Source organism: Cryptomeria japonica, chromosome 2 (genome assembly GCF_030272615.1).
Source record: "Cryptomeria japonica chromosome 2, Sugi_1.0, whole genome shotgun sequence".
NCBI classification, from domain to species: Eukaryota; Viridiplantae; Streptophyta; class Pinopsida; order Cupressales; family Cupressaceae; genus Cryptomeria; species Cryptomeria japonica.
Genome location: NC_081406.1, coordinates 534,869,195 through 534,879,453, shown reverse-complemented (window position 1 = coordinate 534,879,453; position 10,259 = coordinate 534,869,195). Strand labels below are relative to the sequence as shown.

The 10,259-nt window shown below is 35.7% G+C and overlaps 1 pseudogene; it reads left to right on the top strand.

Moving 5' to 3' along the window:
• The first annotated feature begins 3,278 nt into the window (after window positions 1–3,278).
• Window positions 3,279–5,117, top strand: LOC131052146 (trimethyltridecatetraene synthase-like; annotated as a pseudogene).
• The last annotated feature ends 5,142 nt before the right edge of the window (window positions 5,118–10,259 follow it).

Genomic DNA, 10,259 nt, shown 5'->3' with positions numbered 1-10,259 from the left:
GATTTGGCGAAGGATGCATTTGAGTATCTCTAGTAGAAGTTAGGGATTATTACCCCTCCTTTAAAAACTAGATGCATTCAAGTGGTGCATCTGTTTAGGGGGAGACTCAAAGTTCATCATTTGTCTCTTAGATTGACGGGGTTACTACTCTGAGGGAGACTAGTATCGTGTGTGGTTGTAGGAAAGTGGATTGCATATGGAGTGTTCTAGTAATCTTAAAGGGGGAGAGAGCTTTTGCTGGGTGAGAGAGATAGAAAGTTTCATTTTCCATTAGTTGTATAAGTATTGTCATCAATGACAAAGGGGGGGATTGTTGGAAACTTGAGTTATGATGAATTGTGTTGTCATTGATTTCAACTTGTATGGTGTTGTCATTGATGTCAATATGTGTTGTAGATGGTCCAAAAGTGAGTATTTTGAAGTTGTTGTGGTCTAGTAGTGATATTGAGGTGTTTCCACAAGGTCGATGTAGTGTAAGTTACAATATGCAGGAAACAATATTTATGTGCAGTAAAGAGTATTTAATGGCCCAATGGAAGAATGCTTTGCATTACTCTGGTTTGTGAAGGTTATGAATTGTAGTTTTGGAAATAATGTTTATGATCTGTGTATATTGCAACACCGGTTTTATGCAAAAACTCTAAACAGAGAAAAACTACATTGAGAATCACACTCACAATATGAATAACTAATTACAACGTTTTAAGCTCAAGGCCAAGGGGTTGCACAACCTTAGGGAAAGATACAAAGGACTTGCACTACTGAGAATCACTATCTTTAAGCAAGAAACAAATATTGCACAAGCTGCCAAAAGGACTCATAAATTTATAAAATTTTCTTAGGGTGAACAACCATGACAATTTTCACAATCATTATAAATATTATCAACCTATATGGTTCACTAATATAAATTAAATTAAACCTTATAATTTATGTTGAATACACCACACCCGAGAAAGACATGAAAATGGTGTAGGAAAGTGGATTATTGTTGCTCCCAAATTGGGATATTACCATTGCACCTGCCTTTGACACAATTAGGAATTAATTTCAAAATTGAAACATAAGTGGCTTCAAAATTTTAGAATTTTTTGGGCTACAGATCATCCAATCTTCAAATTGGATATCCATTTATCAATAAAAGTGCACTCATTATGTTTACATTTCATACATTAAAATTGCAATTATTATGTTACATGATTTGCACACTTATGTTTACACTTCATGAATTACTTTAAAATTATAATTACTATGTTATATAATTTGCACACTTAAGTTTAAACTTCTGATATTAATATCCCATCTCCTTTGATTCCTTTCATCTAATGGACGTAACTAATTCAAGGGTGCATACTATGTTGCTAAAACTCATTTGTTTTAGGTTGTGGATGATATAAATAATTTATTATATGCACATTTATTAAATTTGGTCCTCTAATTTTGAGATTAGAGATTCATAGGCTTTTGAAAGACTTATAGAGTTAGAGAAAAAGTGTCAACACCTAGTGGGAAAATAAAAATAATTAAGTTCTCTAAAAGGATAAAATGGAAGGAAGGGAATAATATCCTATTAGACATGCCATAGAGACGCTTTATTACATACGAGTGCATAGAAAAAGAAGGGAAAAATAAGACAATCCAAGCCTATATATTAGTTGAAGAAAAAATTTAAGAGAAATAATATATTTGCATAAAGAGGAGAATTCTACATTGATGTAAGAATATGGCACATAGTGTCAAAACGTCTCAACTAGGCAAGTTATGTGGTTAAATAAAAACATTTAGGAAAATAAAAACCACAATACAACCACAAAAATATTAGAATAAATTAAAAAAAGGGGTTTAGAATAAATAGTAGTACAAGATGATCTATCTCCCACCAATATGAATAAACTAAAATATTTGTAAGATTAGTTGTAATCAAAATAGATAATTGATACCTTTCTATAAAACAAAAGAACCCAAGATAAAAAGATGACAATAATATTATCAAAGAAAAAATAATTCTTATAAAAAATTAGGGATAAAGATAATGACACAAGAAGAAAATGAAATAAACTATAAAATGATTAATGAGAGGATAAAAGATTAAAGAAATTAAGGATAAAACAATAGAGGGTTTGAAGAAGAAATAATACTTGAAGAAAAATAAGAAGAGGAATGAGAACAAAACCCTTTAAAGGTGAAAATAAATAGTAAGAAATAAAAAATAAAAAAATAGGAGGAATGAAAACAAAACCATTAAAAGATGAAAAACAAATAATAAGAAGAAAAATATGAAGATGAATGAGAACAAAGAAAATTAAAAATTACTATAAGAAATACATACCGGTGAAGAGGTAAGAAAAGATAAAATAAGTTGAAAGTAATTATTGGTAATAATCCACCCAAGAGCATGGTGAGCTAAAGAATAAGCCAGCCCAAAAGCATGGTGAGCTAAAGATTCAAGCTAGATTATTATACTACATCGCTTTAGGGCGGGGTAAACAAATCTTATCTTCTTTCTCATGAAGCCATTTTTTAGGCTTAATATGTTGCTTAATGTGTGTGGTCCACTAAGAGTACACGTATACATTTCTAGATTTAAAAGTGTTAAATATTCAAAGTTGAATAACATTCTACTTAATAATGTTAAACACTCAAAATTGACTAACATTCTCTAGACTTAATATCTTGCTTAATGTGTGATTTAAGACTCGCCCATAAATACCCCACATAATCCCTTGGACTGTCTTCCGTTACAGTTGCAGAGCACAATATTTGTGCAACGGTGATGGAGATAAACATGGAATTCTTGGGCTACAATTTACTTATGGTTTCAGTTTTACTTAATTTACAGTTTAAACTTACAGTATATAATCTTATAGCCTTCTAACCTCCAAAATACATAATGCAACTGGTACATAGCTTTAAATGTATTATGTCGTGTCTTTTGTCTCTTCGTATCCTTGTTATCTTCTCATGTCTAGTCCTTACTTAAACTAGATGCAAATGCATGTTTCGATAACTGTGCACTAAACAAATGATTGAGCATTACACAAATATGGAAAAAGAGTCAGATAGTGTCTTGATCATATATAATAAGACAAATTACTACCAGTGTAGTACGCTACTAAACGTTCCAAAAATCGGCCATTGACAAATATGGAATCTTTCATCTCTTGATCATATTAATTTTCACCCAGTGGTTTTCAGATCTAAGATAAGGCACAGCTGGGCTCTGGTCCAATGCAACGCCACCAATTATGAAATTGGATTGCTGCACTGAAGAAACAAAATCTAGTGGATTTATCTTATATTCCTACAAATACCCATCCACTGTAATTGCAGAGCACAAAATATGTGCAATGGAGATGGAGATAAACATCCAATTGCTGGGTTACGTCGCACTGGCCATGCTATCACTTTACGTGATTTACATCAGATTCCAGCCCTCAATGAATTTACCACCGGGTCCTCACGCATGGCCTGTAATCGGGCACCTGCATCTTCTGGGCACTCTGCCGCACAGGTCACTGGATCGACTCTCCAAGACGTATGGCCCGCTCATGTCAATCCAGCTAGGCTCCGTCCCCTGCATTGTCGCATCCTCTCCTGAAATGGCCCGAGAGATTCTCAAGACTAGCGACCTTACTTTCGCCTCGCGCCCCAAGATCGCGGCCGGGAAATACACAGTTTACAACTACTCCGACATAACGTGGTCGCCCTACGGAGAGCATTGGCGGCAAGCCAGAAAGATCTGCCTTCTGGAGCTATTCAGCACCAAGCGCGTGGAATCTTATGAGTATATCAGAGTGGAGGAGGTGGACCGCATGGTGGCCTCTGTTTTCAAAAGTTCCGCCGCCGCAGAGCCTGTCCATCTCCGCGAAGAGACTTTTTACCTGAGCAACAACATTATTTCGAGGATGGTTCTGGGGCGGCGCTACTTGGATGAGAATGGCGGTAACAAGATGAAGCCCCGTGAATTTATGGAGATGCTGGAGGAGGTTTTGGTGCTGAATGGCGTGTTTAACATTGGGGACTATATTCCTGCCCTGAGTTTCCTTGATCTGCAGGGCTATGTCAGATGGATGAAGAAGCTCAGCTGACGCTTTGATGCCTTTCTGGAGGAGGTGGTTGAGGAGCATGACCAGCAGCGGAAGAGCGTGCCGGATTATGTGCCCGCCGATATGGTGGACGTCCTGTTGCAACAAAGTGATGATCCTGCCAACAACCTTACCAGGGAAAAAATCAAGGCCTTCACTGAGGTAAATGATTAAATTAGGCTCTTCTCTTTTTATTACAGGAAAAATTGAAAAAGTAAACTGCCCAATCAAAGATATGTTATTGGGCTTGCAGGATATGATAGCTACCGGGACAGAGACCTCTGCTACGCTTGTGGAATGGGCGTTGGCAGAGCTTCTCAAAAACCCCCACAACCTGGCAAAGGCTAACGAAGAAATGGACAGAGTAGTGGGGAAAGAACGATGGGTGCAAGAGAAAGACATAGGTAATATGGAATTCGTGCAAGGGATAGTGAAAGAAACTATGAGGTTGCACCCGGCTGCCCCATTGCTGGTTCCTCATCTTTCCACTCAACATTGCAAGGTTGCAGGGTACGACATCCCGGCCAACACCAGAGCATTTGTGAACGTGTGGACGATCGGCAGGGATGAAAGAGTGTGGGAAAAGGCCGAGGAATTCAGGCCAGAGAGGTTTGAGGGCAGCAGCTTGGACGTGAAGAGCAGAGATTACGAGCTGCTGCCATTCGGGTCGGGCAGAAGGATGTGTCCAGGGGCCAGTCTGGGTCTGAAAGTGGTTCAGCTGGGCCTCGCTAATCTTCTCCATGGCTTCCATTGGCGCCTTCCCGCTAATATTCAGAGCACCCAGGACTTGGATATGAGCGAGAGCTTTGGCCTAACCACGCCCAAAGCAGAGCCTCTTGTCGCCATGGCAGAGCCTCGCCTGCCTGCTCATCTCTATCGTTTCCCTTAGCCCACGTTTCCATGTAATCTTTTTATTCTTCTTGCCTTTTCATTTCTGGCCTTGTGTTTGTCTGTGATAAATAATAGTGGGTGCAAAATATATTATAGTATCTTTCTTGTCTTTTCATGTCTAATAAACTAGCATTTGTATTATAGGAGGTGCAATGGTTACGTCAATAATAAGGCATATCTTAAATAATATATTGGAAGATACAAATCATAAGAATAATGATAATAATTTATAGGATCTTTCATTGTACATTGTTTCCTTTTTACAATATAAGGGAATAATTAACTTATGATATAGATTACAGTGAATAGATTTGATCTTGATCATTAAAATATCTTCTTCATTAGAGTTAGGGTTATGGTTAGATATAGAATTAGAGTTATGATTAATCTTAATGATTATCATTATCAATAAACTGTAAGGAGAAATGATAGCTCGAGGTTACTTTAAAACTAAAGAGAACTTGTAGATGCCACACAAAAAATAAAAGGTAAAAAAAAGTGTTGTAATTGATGATAACACAATTACCCACATGTCCACTATCAAACCCAAATGTTGAACAAAAAAATATAATACCCTCCTCACTTAATAATGAGAGCTCCCACAAGTTTTACAAGGGTTAATTAGGTTTTTGTATGCTAGCAATAGGATACTTTTATGTTATTTTTTTTCAAGTGAATGGGTAATGGGGAAATAAGAAATAAGTTTCGTGCCACATTTTGTAATGAATACTTTTTGACCCCTATGTAGGGACTCAAAGTGTGCAAAGTTACCTATAATGTCTACTCACTAATACATTTGGTCTAGAATTCTGATAGAGAAGGTATATTGTGACCAAATTTGATTTTTTTTTGAAAAAGTGCCCATGTTCGTCGAAATTTTGACAGCAACGGGCATTACTTAAAAAAAAAAGAAAAAAGAGGGCAAGTCATTTGTGCATTCAATCCCGCGCAGGCTTCCGCGTCGAGCTCAACCCTTGGCAAGATCAAACGATACACTCACCATTCGAGGTAGGATCTTCACCTTCATTTTGGATTTGGATAATATGAGGAATTGCTGAACTTCACCTTCATTTTGGATTTGCATAATATGAGGAATTGTTTAATCTTCACCTTCATTCATTGAATCTTTGCATTTGCATAATAATTGCATGAGAAATTTTCGGATTTGCATAATATTTGCATGAGGAATTTCGGATTTGCATAATGTTTGGATGAGGAATTTCAAAATTTTGGATTTGAATCTTTACCATGACAGGGGAAAGAGGTTACAATAGGTTTCCATAGAATCCATCTCCTCTACGCTCAAGGGTAGTACGCTTTGTAACCCTTTGCCCACACAAAACCATCACCGTGCCACTCTTGCAAGCCTACTTCCCTTCTACCATGGTTGGAAGTACTCAATTGTATGAAATATTCTAGTATCAGACATATACTTAGCATAAAATAAATAAGTTGCGAAATTTCACAAATTAGAGGGTGAACCCTGGTAACAGTAGACTAACCGGCAGTGAGACCTTGTGGTTTGATCGTGAGATGTTTCCCCAACAAGATCATATCGATACTGGACTGGGTAATAACGGAACCGCCAACAATGTATTTCTCCATGATTAGTGTATAGAAGTATATTCATTAATCCAACATCCATTCTATTATATACAAAGGATTTCATTCCAAATAGTATTAATTAATCAATCTGTTTTATATTCAGTGCCTTATCAAGTATTAAGTGCTTGGTTTGATGATCTTCTAACTGTTTGGAGTGCACTACTTATATCTCTTCATTGGGTATAGAAGTGGTGACCACTCAATAAGGGTTGATTGTTGGAGTGGTGGCATCCCCTCCTAAACCATAATGTCTCCTCCTAACAATTGGCATACCTCTTCATATTATTACACACCCTTAATATGTTATCACTCTTAAATATTCACCATTGCTAGAGATTAATGGTGAGGGTTGATATCTATTGTCTTTAATCCATATAAGCTTGACTATAGTAAATAAATGATTTCCTCCATGAAATTGTGAAGTCTTACCGTGTAAGACAATTTCATCATTTGGACCTTCCGTGAAGAAATGTTAGTTGTTCAAATCGGGGGCATCATAGTCCTCCCCTCCTAAATTTGCTTGTCCTCAAGCAACTTTAGGTTTAGATGATCAAATATATCAACCCCCTCTCAAGGTTTGTAATATTAAGACAAGTTTTCTCTCATCAATTATAATCATGAGACAAAATAAGGGCAAACTTTCCATATATTGTCCAGAAGCATGCCACACATCTATGACCTTAAACATAATGTTCTCTTTTGAATAAATTCTTGTTTCTTTTTATTCTCTTAGTTGTTAAGCATCATTATTGAAAATACATTAAGCATGAACCAAGTACGAAGTATACACATGCCAATATATGTACTATTATTAGATCCTTCTTATTTAGTAGAATGCATTCACTCTTTACTTAACGGTGAAACCTTGAGGTTCTATGAAGAGGTTTCTTCTGTCATATTTATGAGGGTGTTGTGATTATTGGATTGGTTCCTCCACAAAACTCCATTGTTCAATTGTCCCCTCTTCTTTTGATGGGATTCTCTTATGGTCTCCTTCACCATATCTTTCTTTTTTTCTCAGGTTTCCTTTTGCTTTTTCATTGGATATTGCCTCTATTTTTCGTAGTTGGCCTCCACATATATGTCTTAGTTCCCATTTTTCTTTACATTTATAACACAAGTTCTTTCTTAAAGATTCCTTGCTTTACATTTATGCCTGCGTGCCCATGGATATTTGCACATAAAAACACATCTTTCCCTCTTCTGTTTCATCTTGTTTACAAGTGTGTCCTCTTTCCCATTTCTTCCTGCAATAAAAAGATAGGCCTTTCTTCCTTAGTTCTTCTCATTTTTCATGAGAGAGTTTCATAATCTTATGAGTTTCATATACTGTAGTGACTAGATCGCAAGTTTCCATGAGCCATAAAACATAAAATATTGTCAAGGCATAAATAATTTTCAAGTCCAACACTAGATAAAACACCAAACTAGGTTACACATCTTAATCTTCTTCATTTTCTTTTTGTTGATCTTTTTGGTTCTTTTCTTCCTCTTCAACATCTCCCTCTTCATTAACCTTCTTCTTGCCCTTGTCTTTATCCACCTTCTTTGGCTTTGTTCAGCTATCCTGATAGGATTCAAATGGCTATCCCAATGAGGGGGAAATTCTTTCCCAACTAGTTGTATCATAGTTCTGATGTATAATTTCAAGGTCCTTGACTTCTTCATCCCTTCTCTTTTCATATTGATGTTCCTTGCACTATTGCAACCTTAAATGATATTAAATAATATCTCTTGCTGTAAGAATTTTTTTAGTTACGACACTTGGCATAGAGTTTAAAGAACTAAGATGAACTAAGCCCTACGAGTCCTATATCTCATCTCAAATAATAAAGAGAATATAGGGCTGCATCTATGAAGAAAAATAATGTTGGAAAAGAATATTTCCACCTACTTGGCCACCTAGGAGTGGTTTTTGAGGTGTATTCAAAGATTTTACTCCTTTTATTGCATTTTCATTTGAAATATGGTTGAATTGGCTTTTTAAGCTCCTAGATACTTGGTACATGTTCTAATTGAGTTAAAAGAGTCTCAAGACTACCCTATAGTCATGCTCTACCTTATCCAGCTACTCAATTAGCTTCCCAAACTTATAGGACATATGGTTTTATTCCTTTCTTTGAGTTGAAATTGTCTTGGGTTAGATATAACTAAAATAAGCCATTCCTTCAACTACTTCAAAAATCATCAAAAAGACTTCATACTACTATCTACATGTGTTTCTATCCTTAAGAAGTCTAATTTATGCAAGTGAAAAAACACCTAAGAGGTCATAGCTACTCCTTTTGACTTGGTAATATTCATGGTTTTTCATTGTCTATTTAACTTCATTCCTTGCATCTTACCCACTATCTTGTAGCATACTTTATTTTCTTTTTTAGTGAATTGCATTTAGTGGATTGTTGTGCATCTTTAAAATCATTTGACAACTTCATGAAATGGTTTTCCTTCTTTATTACTTGACTACATCATTTAATATGCACGGATGGTATTATCATTTAATTTTCAAGATGGACCTTATATGGATGGTCCTTCCACCTTTTCAAATTGAACTTTTGCAAAAGTCCAAATTTGGAGAGGAAATTCCTACTATTTGCGAATCCAACATTCATCTTTCAAATTTTAGGTCCAATTTCCATGAATAAGGGTTTCCAAGACCCTAGTCCTATAAAAATGAGCCATGAGGAACATCATGAATAAGGGAATGAACCAAATTCATGGAAACATTCTCAAACCTAAGTACAATTAGGCATAAATAAGGCACAACCACTAAAGTGAGTCCAAACGTAGTGTATATTTTTAAAGAGATACAACTTATGATGCAATATTTAGCCCCCTCTTAGCAAGAGTATGAAATTATGCTCATGTACTCTTGGGAAAATATGGAGAAACCAAATATTTTTTCACCAAGATATTGAAGAGTCAAGATGACTACAAGTTTGAAAAGGTGGTAGCTCCCAAGACTTATGATATTGTCAATCTACAATATTGAGATAAAAAGGAATTACAAAGTGAGTAATATTAGTAACATTGGTAACACACATGGAGCATGCAAAACACAAAGTTATGACATTTAGAACTAGTAAGATTCATATATTCTCACTAGGAACCATATCAAAAAGACAAGGCATAGATCTAGGACTAGTAAGATCCTTATATAGTTACTAGGAGTCATGTCAAAGACACATAAAAGAATGATACCCAAGTTAGTAAGATCCTCTAATACTTAGTCATAGATCACATTCTAACAACAAATAGAGACCTAATTGTGAAAGTTTGAGGTCCATTGGGAAAAAAGTTGTCATATTGCCATGACAACTTTTGCATTTCTTGTAGAAACTTATTAAGAATATGGTTGGAAAGTTAGTTTATTGTGGTTTGAGGTTTTAACCCACTAGGATGGGAATAAATAGGCCTTTGGCATGCCATCCAAGATTTTTGCTTAATGAAATTGGGGTTTTATGTGCATTTTTTGACGTTTCGGTCTGATTCTCTTCATTTTTCATTTTGAAAATCATCATAATTTGATGGGAAGTCGATTGGATGTGGTAGAGAAGTGAGTTAAATTCATTTTTTCTTTTTGTGGCATTGAATTTCATTGTGTTTTAAATTAGATATCATAGTTTTTCCAAAAAATGTCAAAACCCTGCCTAGTGTTTATCGACAAGAGTAAATAAT